Source organism: Dasypus novemcinctus, chromosome 11 (assembly GCF_030445035.2).
Source record: "Dasypus novemcinctus isolate mDasNov1 chromosome 11, mDasNov1.1.hap2, whole genome shotgun sequence".
Lineage (NCBI taxonomy): Eukaryota > Metazoa > Chordata > Mammalia > Cingulata > Dasypodidae > Dasypus > Dasypus novemcinctus.
Genome location: NC_080683.1, coordinates 7679221 through 7697808, shown reverse-complemented (window position 1 = coordinate 7697808; position 18588 = coordinate 7679221). Strand labels below are relative to the sequence as shown.

General features: G+C 50.8%; 1 protein-coding gene across 1 annotated transcript in view; it reads left to right on the top strand.

Annotated features, from left to right (window-relative positions):
* The window catches only part of FKBP5 (FKBP prolyl isomerase 5), a 147406-nt gene that overhangs the window by 6443 nt on the left and 122375 nt on the right, over positions 1 to 18588 (top strand). The window contains exon 2 of the mRNA XM_071218427.1: positions 11889 to 12020. The gene's annotated coding sequence lies outside the window, so the exon portion shown is untranslated. The remainder of the gene's footprint in view (positions 1 to 11888; positions 12021 to 18588) is intronic.

Below are 18588 nucleotides of genomic sequence, written 5' to 3'. Positions count from 1 at the left end.
CTTTAAGTCCAGGCACACTTGAGGTGGGTCTGACAGCCAGAAAACCATTTCCAGCCCGTGCGACAGGCGAGAATCCAAGGCTAGCGGGGCCCCGGTGGTGGCGCTCGCACGGTCAGGCCCGGTGGCCCTGAACACTGCTGCCTGCACCCAGGAATAAACTTTGCCTCGTTCTATTGATCTGGCTCTGGAATCCGACAACCAGGGACTGAGCCTGCGTTCCGGGGCTCCGACCTCAGGCCTGTCTGTGGCACCCAGTGACATGGTGACGTGGGCTTCTCTAGGACCCGTTCACATCGGGGCTTGGGGAGGAATCCGTAGGGCAGTAGTGCCTGGCACTGGTATCAGGCCGTGTGCCTTTTGTTCACATGTCATTCCTCAGTGCGATAGTAACATGCCTCTAAAGTGAGGGGAATGGCGCCCACTCTCCTGATGAGAAAACTGGCTAAGTTGCTCGCCCAAAGGCAAGAAACACCTGGGAGCTATCAGTGATACCACAGAGCCTGTCCTCAGCCAAGAGGAAGTTTCCCAAGGGTGTCCCCGCACTTGGTGATGTGTGACCTTTCACCCAGCCCTATCAGCCCAGTAAGGAACCACGGGACCGCACTCTCGTGCCACCCTTATGTACCCCAGGGCATGAGGCAAGGGCCCCAAACATCCTGTATTTAGTCAGTCTGTCCTGGTCTGTTTCCTGTCCTCTGTGGCTCTCACAGGCACATCTTGTCTTCTCTGAGCCCAGTTGTTTCTTCCTCTTTTATCCTTCCGTCCCTCTCTCGCTCTCACTCCTTGCTCACTGAGAGCTCCGTTTCCACCACCCCGCCTTCTGTGTTTACTGTCAATCTTTGCTTTTTGCATTTCCAATCTCCTGGGAACTTTCCCAGCGTCCTCTCTCTTCTCTCTGGTGCGGTCTTGTTTCCGGGGCAGCATCTTCCATTCCCTCCAGCTCCCACAATGAGTCAGGGCCAGATTGCTCAGGTTAGTGCATTCAGTGGCCATTTAACGCTCACCTACTTTGTGCACCAGGAATTGTGTTACTGCCTGAGATCACAAAGCCCCAAAGCTGTGGTTGAGTATTTATTGAGCTTCACCTGTGTGGACCCTGCGTTGTACTTTACCCTTTGGGGCACAAAGCCCAAAAGTGGGTTGCTGTGCTCAAGCCCTTTGGGCCACTCAGGAAGATGCCCGGGGCCCAGTAGGTGCTCTGGGATGTTGGGACTGGGTGTGGCCAGAGCAGAGGAGTCAGGGAGGGCTCCTGCAAGGAGGGGAGTCTTCAAGTCTGAGAACAGCTCGCCAAGGCAGGGCCAGGGTGCAGGCTGTCCCAGCTAGAAGGAACAGGATGTGTCAAGGCTCGCCCCAAGCAGTCCCGTGCTCTCCAGCAGGCGCTCATTGCTGTCTGGTCTGGCTGGACGTGGGGTGCAGCCTGGGGAACCCAGGGAGACGAGGCCAGAGGGAGGCAGGCCCAGATGGCGTGGAACCTCGTGTTCCAGCACAGAGGTTGACCTTTATCCTGCAGCAGCCGGAAGCCCGGGCAGCCTCGTGGCTCCTGCAACTGCTGGGCTGGGCCAGGGCCAAAGCACTCGCCTGAGCCCCATCAACCCACATTGACTGTCCTTTTGCCCAGTGAGGCCTGGGAGAGAGTCCCACACTTAGATATGATGCTGCTTCCAAAGCCTGGCCATTCATTCACTCACGAGTGTTTAGCAAGGGCTGATGTTTGCCAGGTGCTGCTCCCAGCCCTGGAGATGGGACACTGAGGCCCAAAGAGGCCCCAGCTTTCAAGGGACTTACATCCTTGGCAGGAGGGAGGGGGACACTTCATGAGCCAACAAAATAAGTGAGCAAGATAATTCCAGATTGACATCACCATCCCAGGGCCCACAGAATGGAGGAATAAAATACGGATTAGAGTGGACTTACCGACAGTCTACTGTAAAACTTCTGGGACTACTAATAGAAGAAATCGTATCATTGACGGGGACAAAGTGACCACAGTAGTTGCTGAGGGCAGGGAGAGGGAAGACGAGATGTGATGTGGGGGCATTTTTGAGACTTTGGAGTTGTCCTCAATGATATTGCAGGGTCAGATGCTGGACATTGTATATCCTGTCATAACCCACTGAATGTACCGGGGGAGAGTGTGAACTACAGGGTAAACTATTATCCACGTGGTGCGGCAGTGCCCCAAAACGCGACGAGTGTGCCACAATGATGAGGGAGGTTGTTAGCACAGGAGGAGTGGGGTGGGGGGATGGGGGGGTATACAGGAACCTCTCACATTTTTTATAATGTAACCTTTTTTGTGATGTATGTATCTTCAAAAAAATACAATTTACAAAAATGATGGGGGTGGGGGTTGGAGTGGGGGTTATATGGGAACCTCATCTTTTTTTATGTAACATTCTATGTGATCTATTCACTTTAATAAAAATTTTAAAAAAAAAGATGATTCCAGATTGTGCTAAGTGCGAAGGAGAAAATAAATCCGAGTGGTGCCGGGATGTAGCTCAGTGGTTGAGCGCCTGCTTCCCATGCACGAGGTCCTGGGCTCAATCCCTGGTACCTCCTAAGAAAAACAAAAAAACAGAGTGATGCAACTGAATGAATTGGATGTCAGGGAAAGCCACCCTGAGCAAGGTTATGTTTGAGCTGAGACCTGGGTGATAAGAACAAGCTGATATATGGCCATCTGGGGACTAAGTGTTCCAGCACAGGAAACAGCATGTGCAAAGGCCCCGAGGCAGGAATGAGCTGGGTGTTTTCCAGGTTTGGAAGAAAGCCCGTGTTCAAATCCGTTACTCCCCAGCAGTCCTGTGTGAGGGTTATTATCCTGGCACTCAAATGTGTACTCAGATGGAACTGAGACTCAGCATGATTAAGCTCCTTCAAGATCTGCACTGGTAGTACACATTTTGGCTGTAAAGCCACTACTCTTTTCTCTCGCAAGTACAGCAATATGTGTCCCAGATTATCTGGGACAGGTCCACCTTTCAGAATTGTCCCCGGACAGGCATTCATTCATGGAGATGCGTTCATTTACTCTTCCAAGCCATGGCTTGGAGCCCTGTCTCTGCCGTGCCCTGGCTGAGGGCCTCTAGGCAGGCACTTTGCCTCTCAACGTTTTCAATGTTTTGGTTTCCTCATCTGTAAATAGGATAATAAATCCAGCGTCATAGGGTTGCTGGGAGGATTACAGGAGATGACCCATGTGAGGGTCAGCCCTGCGTCTGGGGCACGGCACACGTTCGTCTTTATTGTTACCTTGGAAAACTGAGGGCAGCTGCAGAACCGCCCTGCCTCCGAGGAGTTTGTTATCTCTTTGGGGACTCGGGACCTGCCCAAAGAGAGACCAGCAGCGCCAGGTCAGCGATGCAGGAGACAGGCAGGGGGGCTGTGGGCAGAGGGAGAGCAGGAGAGGGCCGCCAGGAGGGCCTCTCCCATGCCCTCCCCTCAGCCTCGCTCCGCGCACCCCGGGATCCGACGTTGACACATCTTGTACTTCCCGTTTCCAAGGAAATTCCTCGCTGCTGGACCGCGCCCGCTCCCGAGGCCCTCCCGCCCCTGCCCCGGCAGCGCAGAAGCCAGAGGCAGGAACTGTGATGTGCTGATCTCTGGTCCCCGTGTGTGCTGGGACCCCACGGGGGAAGGCGGCTGAGCTGGGGGGAGGGCAGGGACCGTCCAGGGACCCTGGTGCAGCCGCAGGGACAGAGGCTTCTCAGAGGAGGCGGGGACCCCGTGGAGCCCGTGACTCCCACCTCTCCAGCCTGCACGTTGCCCTTAGCAGGACACAGACCCCTCCCCGCCGTCCCCAGCCTTGCCAGGCTCCCCGCTCTGCCCTGTGACCACACGCATGTGCATCCCCCCCCCCACATACACACCTCGCAGGCACCCCAGAGAGGACCGGCTGCAGTGGGGGCGGGGCGGGGGGAAGTACTGCCAGGGTTCTCAGATCCCCAGCCCCCCTCTCCCACCCCTCCCTCACCGCCAACCGCTGAGCTGCTTCTAGGTTTAAAGCAAAACACGCTGCTGTCCTGTCCTTCCTGCTGTTCGGTGACAGCGCGGCCTGGGGTTATTTTTAGCAAGGTTGCAGGGGAGGCACATTTCTCCTTGACTTTTGCTGGGGACAGAACCCCCCCAGCCCCAGCCCCAGCCGAGACCTGCCCGGGGAGGTCCGTGTGGAAACCCCCCTCCCAGAAAGGGGAAACGGGTGTGTTTTCTGTTCCTCCAACTCACCAGAACAGGGGTTGCCGTCAAGCTTGGGGTTGCACTGATGGGAAATTTCTAGGTTCCGGAGCCCATGGACCCCTCTCCATCCCGGGTCCCTGTGTCCCCATAAACCTGGGAAGTAAGAGGAGTCGAGGTGCCCAGTGTGTGGGGTCGGGGCCTGGGGAGGAGCCGCTTGGTGAGTGCCAGGCCCCGCTCCCACCCGCGGGGGCACCAGGCGCCATGGGCGGTGGCGACGTGGCGGGGGCTTTGTAATTTATTAAGCCGCGCGTTTCTGTTCTAGATGTTTTCCTGTAGGTGTGTGTTTTAGATGCCAGCAGTGCTTTCCTGAGGGATACTCTACCTCCAGTAAAATGCACAGATGGTAGGTGTACAGCTCAATGAATTTTGACAAATGTGTACGCTCGCGCCTCCCTCACCTAGATCAAGATTTCAAACACTTTCAGCACCCCCTAAATTTCCCGCATATCCTCCCCCCTCTGAGACAACCGTGATTCTGATTTCTAGCACCATAAATTAGTTTCGTGGGTTGTTATTATTATTTACAAAGGTTAAAAGAAATGCAGCGCTGTCATAGAAGAGGGAAATGGGCAACAAAATTTTTAACATGGAAAGGGGGCCTGGAAAAAAAAAAAGGAGGGTTGTTCAAACTTGGAAAAACTAAAGAATCGCTGGCAGGGGAAACCAGGTTCTGGAGCCTGCCCAGCCCCTCAGGGTGGGGGCCGGAGGGCTTGGGACACTTCTTTTCCCTTTTGCTTTCTTTTCTTTCCTTTTTTATGAAATTGCTTGAGTTTTCAGTCGTGGCTTCTAATTTAGCTTTTTTTTTTTTTTTAAATTTATTTTTTAAAGAAGCTTTAGATTACCTCAATCTTACATCAAAATATAGGGGAGACCCCTCCCCTCCCGCACTTCCCCCCATTAACGGCATCCTTCATTAGTGGGGTGCATTTGTTACAATTGATAGACACATATTGAAGCAAGGCTACCAGCCGTGGTCTACGGTTTACGTTATGGTTTACACTTCGCACGGCACGATTTTATAGGTTTTGACAAAATGTATACGGTCTGCATCCGTCCTTGCAATGTCGTGCAGAACAATTCCAATGTCCCCCCAGTTGGGACGCTTCTTGGAACAAAGAGGCAGTGAGTGGGAAGAGGGGCTGCCGGGGCTCCTCCTGGGTCCCTGCGCCTCCATGTTCTGCTGCAGCGCCCATGCCCCTCTGGGCAGCAGGGCAGGAGGGCCAAGGCTGCGAGCAAGGGCATCTCAAGGACGTCTGCCAAGAGACCAGAAGTCAGGATCCCTGCCCACTCAGGTTATTTATCTTTCAGCTGTTCTTTTCAAGGTCTTTATGATTCAGAGCCTCCTTCACCCCTTGTCCTGCCTGGGGAGGGGAGGCCCAGGCTCTCCCTGTGGGGGAAGGGTACGTAGAAGAGTTCCAGGACTCCTGATTCCTTCATTCAGAAACATTTACTGTGCTGTGGCTTCTGTTAAGTGCCGGGGATAGGGGGGTGAATATGACAAGTCTAGCCCACCGTGGAGAGCTGGCATTCCCGGTGAGGCCAGGCCTTATGCCTCCTCCGTAGTGGAGATGAGGGGTCCAGAGAGGTCAAGTGACTTCCTCAGGATCACACAGCTAGCGGCCAAGCACGAGGGAGCCCCAGCTCAGCGCCTAGCTGGGGAGTAGACATCCACAGCTCCCCTGCAGGCTTTCTGGGGTCGCAGAAAGAGCGCCGACCCACCTGGAAGTCAGGAGGCTGCGTTTCTGCTTTTGGTCTTAGAAACACTTCCTCTCTCTGCAGCTCCGTCTTCTCCTTTGGACAAGGAAGGAGGCAGCCTCCAGGGGACCTTTACAGCACCTCCTTGTGCAGACCTTCTCGTGGCTGCACCTGCACCGCCCTGCCTCCTTGCCTTCCCTCCGGTTGTTTCCACCTGGAACGCCCGCCCTGGCCCCCACTTCCTTCCCCTGACATTCCCCCATCCTCTGTGTCCTGGGCCGAGGGCCGCCTCCCCCTCGGGCTAAGGGGATCTGATTAGTGGTGTCTCGGAGTGCCTCCCATCCCAGCACAGGGCCTGCCACGGTGAAGGCTCCTGTTCTCAGGGCCACAGGAGGAGGAATTTTTTTTTTTTTTAGGTACCAGGGCCGGCGATTGAACCCGAGACCTCAAGTGGGAAGCTGGTGCTCAACCGCTGAGCCACACCGGCTCTCTGTTGGAGGAATTGAAGTGATCGCTCCCAATGCTTACTGCGCCAGGCCCCTTTTGACATTCAGAGGCTGCCCCATCCCTCCTGAGAGCCCCCCAAGGAATTGTCCTTTCCTCGGGGCGGGTCGGCCAGCCGGGGACATGGGGCCGGTGCACTAACAAAAGGTACAGCCCCGGGAGGTGGTCTGAGGAAGGAGGAGAGGGACAGAGAGGACCTCAACCAGAAGGCTGGACCCACCTCGCCTGTCCCATCCGCACTCACAAACACATGTGCAGAGATCCTCCAACGCCCACTCTGCACCCAAACCCACTCCTCCCCACCCACCCCCAAACGGGTCAAGCTTGCAAAAATGTTTGCCCCATACTGCTCTCTCTGCTCCGCTGGGCAGGCACCACACACACGTGCAGATGCAGATGCCTGTGGGCACGCAAGACACACGGAGGCACACACGTGGCCAACATGTCTACACACGGTGCTGTATTAGCCAGCCAAGGGACGCTGATGCAAAGTGCCAGGACTCGGGGGGCTTTCATAAGGGGTGTTTATTGGGGTAGAAGCTCACAGTCACCAGGCCCTAAAGAGTCCAACTCAAGGTACCACAAGAGGGACTTTCTCACCCAAAGTCTGTTGCCACGTGTTAAATCAAGATGGCGGGCGATGGGCTCAGCCTCCCTCTTCCTCTCAAGGCTCCGTGGTCCCAGCCTCTTCCCATCTCAGCTGTGGGCTGGCCCAGGGCTGGTCTCTCTTCCTGGGGCTCGTTGGAGCCTCCTCCATGTCTGTGGAGCCCCCTTCCTCTGTGTACCTTCTCTCTGTGTCTACCTCTGTCTCCTGGATTGAGCATCTGTTTGTATCAGCCCAACAAGGGGGTGGGGACTCAAACTGAGGAGTCCTAATGACGTGGTGGAATCAAAGCCCTAATCTTAACATGATTTCGTCAAAGCCATCTCAGCTGAGTCTGATGCAGTCAAAGGGGCTCACACCCGGAGGAACAGACCAGTTCGCAAACATCATCAAATATCTTTTCTGGAAATCATAAATACCGTCACGCTGCTGCAGGCACATGCGCTGGTGCCTTTGTGGGTGCGCCTGCACACATGCACACCCAGGGCGCACACGTGCCCGCTGAGGGCACACGCATTCCTGCACACGTGGGCACACACACACTCCCATGGTCTGTGGCCCCGCCTCCACCCTGGGTTCTCGGGATGAGCAGAGGGCGGCTCAGGGGCAGTGGAAAGAGGAGAGCCCTCAGCGGCTAGCAGCCTCGGGATTTATGTACCACCAGCGTCTCTTGTGTTAATCTTCCTTGCTCACGGCTCTTTGGGAAGCAGAGAAAGCCCCAAGAGCTATGGGTTCCTTCAGACAGGGCCCTGCTTGGGTGGCCTGCAGGTCGGGGGTGGGCGGAGGAGTCCATCCCTTGTGCCCAGTGTCTCCAAGGAGGCGTCATTTGGGGGAGGCGGTAAACGGGAGCCTGTTCCCTCTTTGCTGTCACTGGAGCAAAGAGACTCTCCCTCCCCTCTCCCACTCTCACCCCGGCGTTGGGGCGCAGGTTCCCTTCCGATGGGGAGAGGGGCCAGTCCCCAGGTTGATGTGGCGGCCCGGGGGCCCGCGGCAGGGACCTGGGCAGGCGAAGCCCCTCACGCGGGAGGGTGGCCTCTCTCCGGGCTCCTCAAGCTCAGCACGGCAGTCATCCAGAGGTGGCCAGGTGGGGGGCCAGGGGCCAGATCGAGGAGGGCCCCGGAGTCCACTGAGCCCGGCTCGGCCGCGGCCCCTGAGCCCAGGGGCGCTCGAGTGGGGCTCGGGCAGTGGCGGGCGAGGGGTGGGTACAGAAGTGAGCACGCAGGAACTGCCCTCGGAGGGTGTGCGTATGCGTCTCAGGAGGGGGCCAGCGAGCGTCTCACAGGCAGGACCGCCCCGGACTGTGCAACTGGAATACAGCGGACCCCCGCGGGAGCCCTCGCCGCCGCCCCTCCCCGGGGCACCGCGACTGCGACGCAGGCTGCCCCTGCCGCTGTATTTGGTTAGTAACTCCAACCCAGGGACAGAAATCTGGGGGCACCCAGGCTCTGCTCTCTCCGACCCCATGCAGTCGGTCTCCATGTCCCGCGGTTACCCCCGTCCCTGTCCCTCCATCCATGCCCCCCTCTCCGGCCTCACCGCCCCTCCCCGGCAGCTCTCACCCCTTCCCTCCCAGGGCTTCTAATGGGTGGGCTTAGGCCATCAGGCTCATGCCACCTGCTGCTCTCCATCCTCCACACTGCCGCTAGAATGATCCGCTTAAACCCACAGCTGAGCGGCGATTTAAAACCCCTCGGTGGCTCCCCATTACCATCCGAATGAACACTTTCACAGTGTGTTCCAGCCGCATGGGATTACGCTTAGGTCCCACAACTCACCCTGCTGGGGTGTGCCTCTGAGCCTTCGTCCACACTGTTCCTGTTGCCTGAAATGCCCTTCCCATCCTTGACCTGGCAAGGACCTCCTCCTCTTTCCAGACTTAGGCATGTCCTTCTTCATCTCAGTGCTTCCCCTGCCTGTACCTCAGAGCACATTTTATAATAGTGCTGACCATGCTCATTTATTTATTTTTTTTATTTTATTCATTTTTTTAAAAATATTACATTCAAAAAATATGAGGTCCCCATTCACCCCCACCACCCTCACCCCACCACTCCCCCCACAGCAACACTCTCCCCCATCACCATGACACATCCATTGCATCTGGTGAGTACATCTCTGGGCATCGCTGCACCCCATGGCCAGTTGTCCATGCTCATTTAAAGGCCAACATAGGGGCATGTGCCAGCCCCCTTCCGGCTGCTTTACATATACATTAGCTCATTGAATCCTCGTAACAACTTCGATAGATACTATTGTTATCATCTCCATTTCATAGATAGGAAAAGCTGATACCCAGAGAGTTTAAGTGGCTCATTTACCCAAGTGGACATGCCTAGTAAGTGGTGGAGGGGGATTTAAACACAGGCATTCAGCTGAAGAGTCTGTGCAGTTAATCCTTTATAGTCGGTGTTATAAATATTAGCCAATTTATATAGCTTTGAGCAACCAGCACCAGTTGTCTGAGAAATGAATGATTGAATAAACTCATTAAAAATTAATGAATTGAGGGGAGCAGATGTGGCTCGAGCAGTTGAGCGCCCGCCTCCCATACGGGAGGTCCTGGGTTCGGTTCCCGGTGCCTCCTAAAAACAAACAACAAGCAAACAAATATGGCTCAGTGTTTGAGTGCCAGCTTCCTGCATACCAGGTCCCGGGTTCAATCCCCCGCCACAGTGCCTGAAAATAATAATATTAATGAATTTATGGAGATGTCTGCCCTGCCAGAGCGATTTTATTTTGATAGACCATAGAAAAATGTAAAAACAATCGATTTTGAGAGTCAAGCCCCATGCATCATGTTTGCATCCTCCCTTTACTTTTTAAATGGGATTTAGACGGATCTCCGAGCCTAAGTTTCCTCCAGTCCGTGAAGAGCAGCGTCCTCAGGACCTGTGGGGACGCGTGGGCAGGTGTCAGCTCTACACCGAGCAGTCCCTGTGGTCATGCTCCCTGGGGGACGGGCCCCGTGGACGGCGACCCAACGCCAAGCAGCCTGGGACCAACACACCTCCCCGCACGGTCGCTGCACCCGGGACGTCTGCGAGGGCTTTCTCCAGGGGCGAGAGCTGGGCGGCGCCTGGGAAGGTCGGAGCAGAGGGAGTCCAGGGCACCTCTGGGCCCCGGGGCGCAGTGGCGCGGAGAGCAGGGCAGGAGGGCGGGCGGGAGAACGGATGGCAGGCGCCAACGCTGCCTGCGGGGCGGCAGGGGCCGCCGCCGTCGTCACCTCCGCCCAGGGTGACCGGGCGGTTTTGATCGAGTGGCTGGTGTCTCGTGGTCCGCGACCCCCACACGCAGACTGAGCATCGGAGCCCGGGAAAAGGCTCGCATGAGGCTCCCCGGGCAGGAGGCTCCCACGCTTAGGGCCGAGAAGCTGTGTGGCCGCTCGCACACCGCGCCAGCCGCCGACCATGCCTCGGTTTCCTCATCTGTCGAGTGGCAGTGGCATCTGCCTCAGAAAGTGGCTGTTGAAGATGAAGTGAGTTCAGACACTCACAGCACTAGGACAGGGCCCGGCCTCCAGGAAGTGCCCGGAGCCACGAGCTAGTCTGGTCACGTAGCCGGGAGTCATCAGGTTGTCCCCCTGCTAGGCCTTCGCAGCCACCCCTTTCTGGCCCCAGGGCTCTCCCCGCAAGTGCCATTTCACGTAAACGGAACCGTGCAGCATGTGCTGTTTGTCCATACGTGGTGAGCACCATCCTCACGCCCTGAGTCAGTCACCCCCGCTTTTTGCCCCTGCCTGCTTATGTCCTGTCTTCGTCAGCCAACGGGGCGCTCATGCAAAGTACCCAAACTCTGTTGGCTTTTATAAAAGTCATTTATGTGGGGGTAGAAGCTTACAGTTACCAGGCCCTAAAGAATCTGTCTCAAGATACCATGAGGGAAGCGGACTTGGCCCAGCGGTTAGGGCGTCCGTCTACCACATGGGAGGTCCGCGGTTCAGACCCCGGGCTTCCTTGACCCGTGTGGAGCTGGCCCATGCGCAGCGCTGATGCGCACAAGGAGTGCCGTGCCACACAGGGGTGTCCCCACGTAGGGGAGCCCCACGCACAAGGAGTGCGCCCCGTAAGGAGAGGCGCCCAGCGCTAAAGAAAGTGCAGCCTGCCCAGGAGTGGCGCTGCCCACACGGAGAGCTGACACAGCAAGATGACGCAACAAAAAGAAACACAGATTCCTGGTGCCGCTGATAAGGATAGAAGTGGTCACAGAAGAACACACAGCGAATGGACACAGAGAGCAGACAACTGCGGCGGGGGGGAGAGAAATAAATTTAAAAAAAAAAAAGGTACCATAAGAGGTACTTTCTCACCCAAAGTCGTTCACATGTTGAAGCAAGATGGCGGCAATGTCTGCAAGGGCTCAGCTGTCCTTAAGGCTCATGATCCCAGCTTATTCCCATCTCAGCTGTAGATTGGAATAAAGCTCCTCTCTCTTTCCAGGCTCAGCTGCTCTGTCCTTTTCACAAGGTCAGGTGTACACTACCAGGCTCACCTCTCTTCGCAGGGCCTCTGCCACATCGAATGAGCGGTCTCTCTTCCTCTGTGTTCTTCTTCTCTGTGTATCTCCTTCAGTGTAAGAGTCTGTTTTATCAGCCTCCAAGGGGGCTGGGACCCAATACTGAGTCACACTCTAATGACCTGGTTGGATCAAAGCCCTAATCTTAACATAATTTAATCAGGCATCGAAGCTGAATCTAATATAATCAAAGGGTTATCACACCCAGAGGAACAGACCACTTTCCAAACGTAATCTCTTTTTTGGGAATTCATAACTAATCTCAAACTACCCCACGCTCACTCTATGGATACTTGCTTCTTGGAATAAGATTCGTTTTGCTTTGTGCCCGCAGGACCTGGAGAGGAAAGCAAAACTGAGATGAAACCTGAGCAAATATTTTCTGGGCGATCGCAGCACACACGGCCAACTTTAGTTCCAGGGTCAGCCGAGTCCCTGACTTCGGAGCTGAGTCCCTGGAGAGCAGGTATGTGGCCTCAGAGTCTCCCCGGGGGGCAGCCAGATCACAGCTCTGCATTTAGCCAGGCTTGGGGAATACCTGTTGGTTGTCTGCTCAACAGGGCCAGAGCGAAATTCAGCTCCACAAAGGCAGCCAGAAGATCTCTGAGAACTAGGCTGGGGTCCGATATAAATCTGGCTCCTGGCAGAGAAAGGGCAGGAAGAAAGCGGATTGTCCTTTCCTTACTTCAGGTCCCACTGGCTGCTCCTCGGCCACTTTCAACTACCAGGCTCCCTTCCCCCCACCCCCTCCTGCCCTTCTGACCCATTCCCGGGACTTCCTTCAAATATACCCTCCCTTGTCAAAGGCTTGGTCCCCTAAACCAGAGTTTCTATTCAGCGCTGGGGGTCAGCAGTTTGACTGTGGCGTGCCTTGGTGAGGTTTCTTTGTGCTTACCCTGCCTGGAGTCAACACATTCGTCAAATTCAGAACGTTTTCAGCCATTTTCTCTGCGAAATGTCCTACTGTCCCAACAGGTGTTTCTCCAAGATGGTCTGCACAGAGCCACCTGGGAGTTGGGCTAACAATGCCCCACCTGAAGCAGAATCTCCAGGGAGCCCAGGAGTCTGTGTTCCCAACAGTTCCGGCTGCGTCTTGGGTCACTGTGCACAGCCCACGCAGCTGAGGCTCCTTTCCATGTCCTCCGTCGGCTCACAGATCCTGTTTGTTGAATGGACCACTCAGCCGCAAGGGTGGCCTTCACTCATTGTCAGCAAGATTTGTGCTCCCAGGGCCTAATGCTGAAAGGCTGACATCCAGACTCCTGAAGTTCAGGCATCAGCCCACAGAGGAAGGAGATTTTGGGTGGGGGAGGGCTTTGAGGGGCTTGCCGAAATCTCACCAAAGAAACCTGAAGGAAGGGCGCTTCTGCCTCGGTTGTGCAGGATCTCTGTTCTCAGTAAAATGGAGGTAGACATCTCTGTGGCGAGGGCGGAGATGATCCCGTTAGTCTTGAAATTTAGAAATTCCGAGGGACAGGCTTAATTCACTTTGGGGTGGGGAGGTGCAGGGGAGAGGAGAAATGCCGAGCAGGTGACAAACAATTATTTCCAAGCAATTTCTGACATAATACAGAGAGAAGCAGGAAGATAATGTACCAGACTAGTAAATAAGCCCATGCATTGTTCGTGTGTTTTAGATCAACTCTACTGAGGCACAATTTCCATACAATATAACACACCCAGTTAAGTGTGCAGTTTGATGGGTTTTGATAAATGTGCTTGCCTGTGTAATCATTACAGCAATATAGGTCATCTTCCTCACTCCAAAAGTTCCCATGCTCCTTTTTGCAACTGATCCCCACTTGGCCTAAGCAATCCCTAATTTCTTTCTGCCACCATGGATTCGATTTATATTTCCTAGAACTTCACATACATGGACTCATACAGTATGTACTGTTTTGTATTTGTCTTCTTTTGCTCAGCGTGTTTTTGAGATTTGTCCATGTCGTTGCATGTATTAGAAGTTTATTCCTTTTTTTTGGAGGTACTAGGCCCAGAAATTGAACCCTGGACCTCATATGTGGGAAGTCAGCACTCAACCACTGAGGTACACCAGTTCCTCAGAAGTTTGTCCCTTTTTATTGCTGTATAGTATTCCATTGCTTGGGTATTACTATTTGTTTAGCCAGTCTCCTGTCGATGGACATTAGGGTTGTTTCTAGTTTGGGGCTATTTGTGAAAAAGCTGTTTTGTACATTTGTATACAACTTTTTTTTTTTGGGTGGACATTTGCTTTTATTTCTCTCATCAGCAGAATTGCTGGGTTGTTCGGTAGATGTATGTTTAACTTCAACAGATACTGCCAAACTGTGTTACGAAGTGGCCATGTGTTCCCACCAGCAGCGTGAGAGTTCCAGTTACTCCACATCTTTGTCGGCACTTGGTATTATCAGTCTTTTTTTTTTTTTTAAGATTTATTTATCTTTCCCTTCCCCTGCGCCCCCCCCCGCCCCCGTTTTTGCTGTGTCCATTGGTTGTGTGATCTTCTGTATCTATTCCTCTTTTTGTCTTCTCATCTTTCTCCTCTAGGATTCAGAGGGATTTGATCCTGGGGACCTCTGATGTGGAGAGAGGTTCCCTGTCGATTGCACCACCTGAGTTCCTGGTCCCTGCTGTGCTTCGCCTTGACTCTCCCCTTCCTCTGTCTTTTGTTGCATCACCATCTTGCTACGTGACTTACTTGCGTGGGCACTGGTTTCACCACGCAGTCACTGGCTCACCATGTGGTCACTGGCTCACCACGTGGGTACTCACGTGGGCACTTGGCTCACCACACAGGCACTCGTGTGGGCACTTGGCTCGCCCACATGGGCACTGGCTCACCATGCAGCCACACTTTCTCTTCTTCTTTTTCACCAGGAGGCCCCAGGGATCGAACCCAGTTCCTCTTATATGGTAGGAGAGGCCTTATCACTTGAGCCACATCTGCTTCTGAGTCTTATTTTAATTTTAGGATTTCTGGTTAGGGGAAGAGTGGTCCCTCACTGAAGCACACTCATTTCATCCATCCTTTGAGGCCCTGTATGCTCTGGCTTCTGTCCACCCCTCCAACCTCCTCTGTCACACTCTCCCCAGCTCCATGCTTTCCCCAGTCACTCTAATCATCTCTCTGTTTCTCCCATGCTCCAGGCACATTTCGGGGAATGCTCATCCTCTCAGTGTTCCATACCAGCCCCTTCTCATTATATAGGTCTTGGCACAAGCATTGCGCCCTCAGAGGTCTTCCTTCCACCACCTTCTCTAATGGTGCAGCCAACACTTTATATCACATTACCCTGTGGTTTTTTCTTCCTTTGTAACAGTGAGCCTTCTCAGAAAGAATCTTATTTGCTTGCCTCCTTTTTGATTACCTGCCCCAGGATACCATAAGCTCCATGAACAGAGGCATCTTGTCTGTTCCATTCACAGCAGTGCCCAGTAGCTAATAGCTGCTCAGTATGTATTGTTGAAGGGATTTGCAAGTCCAAAGTGCACATTCAATGCACTGGTCTGTGGAGTCCGAGGAACCAAAGGATATGTGTATTAACAAAACAGAAATATTTAGAGCATAAATTATTTTTATTGTCTGGGACTGGCCTATTTTGTATGTGAATATGCATAGAAACCTAAAAATAGAAAAGTCGAAGGAAGGGGAGTATCAACCCTAGTTTCACCAAATTATTATTGTTTAAAATGTAAATCATTTTAAATTATTAACTAGTTTTAAAATATTGATTTTTAGTTCGCTTTTGAGTAAGTACTATTTGCACAAGACAAAAAATTCAAACAGTATACCCTTCCAGAGAAGGCTGTAGGTATACCGATACAGATATATGGTCCATCCTCAGTATTTGTGGATTCCCTATTTGTAAATTTGCTTATTTCCTACAATTTATTTGTAATCCCCACTTCAATACTCATGGCACTTTCATGGATGTTTGCAGAGACGCACAGAACAGTAAGAAACTTGAGTTGTCCAACACATGTTCTCAGCTGAGGTTGAACAAGACACTCCTTCTCATTTCAGTGCTCATACTATGAACAGGTGTCCTGTATGCGGTATATTTATTGCCACGTTTTTTGCATTTTGTGCATTTTGTTAATTATTTACTATTTATTACTCCCCAAGAGTAGTGCTGAAGTGCTGTCTAGTTCCGAAGGGCAACAAGGCTGTGCTGTGCCTTCCTGAGAAATGTGGGTTAGGTAAGTTTTGTTCAGGCATGAGTTATACTGCGGTTGGTCGTGAGTTCAATGTTGATGAGTCAGCACCTTTTTTACCCGCACTCCAACTACCTGCCCCTTATCTGATTCTTTGTTAAACTTGCTTAAATGTATTTTCAGAGACTTTGTTTAAAGGTTGCTCTAAAATGTTCTGAATGCAATGATACCGTTTTAACAAAGGATCTCTAAAAGGTTGGTGAAACAAAGAACTTCCTAGGGAATTATTGTATGTAAGTTGTATGTTAACCTAACCTTGGATGTCCCTGAGGGGCAAAGTTTCAGTATTCACTAATTCACTGTTTGTGGTAATTTTACAGAACATAACTGCCCAATATGAGACTTGCTTTTGTCTGTCTATAGTTTTCCCCCAAGTCCTACCGTACTGTACGCATTGCTCTGCACCTTGCTTTCTTCACTTAACAATTTATCTTGGAAATAATTCCCCATCATTAGAGGTATCAGTTAAGATTAGGTTCAGCTGTGACAGAAAATATAAAATAGTAATACCTTACAAAATTAGGCATTTATTTCTCTCTCATTAATGAAGTCAAGATGTAAGTAGCCAGGCAATACTAAGATTCCAAATCATCAGGGACCCAGGCTCCTTATGCCTTTTATTATGCCATCCTCATCATGGTGCATTTACTTATGGTCCAGCATGGCTGCCCAGGCTCCTGCCATTACATCTGCATCTGAACCAGCAGAAATAAGAAAGAAAAGAGAGAGAAATGCTTCTTCCTATTAAGTACAGTTCTTATGATATATGTGCTTACCTCCCATTGGCCAAAACATATGGGCACATCTAGCTGTAAGGAAGGCTGGGAAATATATTCTTAGTCTAGAAAGTCAAGTACACAGCTTGAAAATTAGGGGGAAATAGGAGAATGGATATTCAGGGACAATTAATGATCTCTGCTACAGTCTACATGGATTTGCCTCACTTTTAAAAAATGCTACAAAGAATTCCATTGTATGATTGTACCATAATTTATTTAAACAGTCCCCAGTTGATGGGCCTTTCAATTATTTATAGTCATTATAAATGATGCTGCAATGAACTATCTTTATCACTACCCACTTCTTTGGCATATATGGTAGTATTTCTGTAGGAAAAAATTCCCAGAAGTGGAATTGCAGGGTCAAACACTGTGTTAGTTATTACCAAATTTCCTTCTGAGAGGTTTCATAAAATTTCCTTCTGAGAAGTTTCATCAAACATTCTTGCCAATAATGTTTTCCCACACCCCGATAAATCCATTGTATGGCAAAACTATAGCAATCTTTTAAGGAGAAAATGTTATCTTTATCTGATAAGAGAGATTTGGTTTTGATTTACATTTCTCTTATTACAGTTGAGTATCTTTTCATATGCACCAGTGATTTAAATTTTAAAAGTAAATCAGGAATCAGGTAAAACATTCAAACAATGTAAAGAGGAATACAATAAAAACCAATCCTTCTTCCTTCCCCAGACATTCTCCCCGGTGGTCTCCTTAGGGGAAACCACCATTAAATGTTTCTTGTATATCTTTCCATAAATTTGCAATGGAATAGATATATGTATATACTTATGGATGTAAACCTTTTAAAACGAAGTGGGAGTTCTGCACTTTCCTTTTTCACCTAATATATTATGTAGCTCTTTCCGTGTCAGCAGATAGAAATATATTGTATTCTTATAAATAGCCACATATGTTGTATGGAAATAACATAAATTATTACCACGATCCCCTGCTGCTACTGCTGATTAAATTGTTTCCAGTTTTTTTGCCGTTACAAATACATTACATTTTTATACATCACTACTATCTATTTCCAAAACTTTTTCATCACCCCAAGCAGAAACTCAGTACCCATAAGCAAAAGCTCCCATTCCTTCTTCCCCCGGGCCCTGGTGACTTGTAACCTACTTTGTGTCTCTATGAATTGCTAATTCTCCCTATTTCATCTAAGTGGAATATAAGATATCTGTCCTTTTGTGTCAGTGTAATTTTTCTTTTGACTTTGTTGATGGTGTTTCATATTCTTAGTAAGCCAGATTTACCAGCTTTCCCCCCCTGGGTTCTTATGTCCTGCCTATGAAAGCCTTTCCCACTACGAGATTTAGAAAGTAAACACCTATCTTTTCTTATATTATCTTTTATCTTTTATATTTGTATTAGTTCCATCTTTTACATTTAGATCCTTGATCCATCTGGGTTTGTTTTTTTGTTTTTTTGTTTTTTTGTTTTTCATTTTTTAACTGAGGTTAGGATCTAGGTTTATTTTATTTTTTCCCAAATAGCTAATAAGTTTTCCCAACATTGTTTTTTGAACACTCAAATGTTTCCCCACTGCTTTCAAGTGCCCATGTAAGAAATGAAGATAAGTTTAGTTTTCACATAAAGGAAGAAAAAAAAATGAATATAACCTGGCAGCCTACTGTCTCAGTCTCCCACTCCCGGGTTAAGCAGGAACAAAGGAAACCAGCTTCAGCCAGTCCTATAGCCAGTAAAACAAAGAAGCACAAAAAAAGACCTAGGTCAGTAACAATTCAGCACTAAATTCCATTCCTTATTTGGCAAAAGGAGCAGGTAAAAAACTAAAATGGTTGGGATGTGATGGGAGAAGCGGTTAATCAAAAACTTTTGTGTAGGAAAATTAGATTTCTCGAGACAGGCTGTAACCTTTGAAGTATCCAATCTGTGGAGAAACAGAGGAAGGGCTTGCGTGCTAGGTATAAATTGTGTCATTTTTCTTTGTTGGGGGGGCCAGCCATGTTTCCTGGTTGTGCGCCCCCCTTCTTATAAGATTGAAAATTCTTTTCTTCACAATTGGGTGAGCCTTATTTTCTT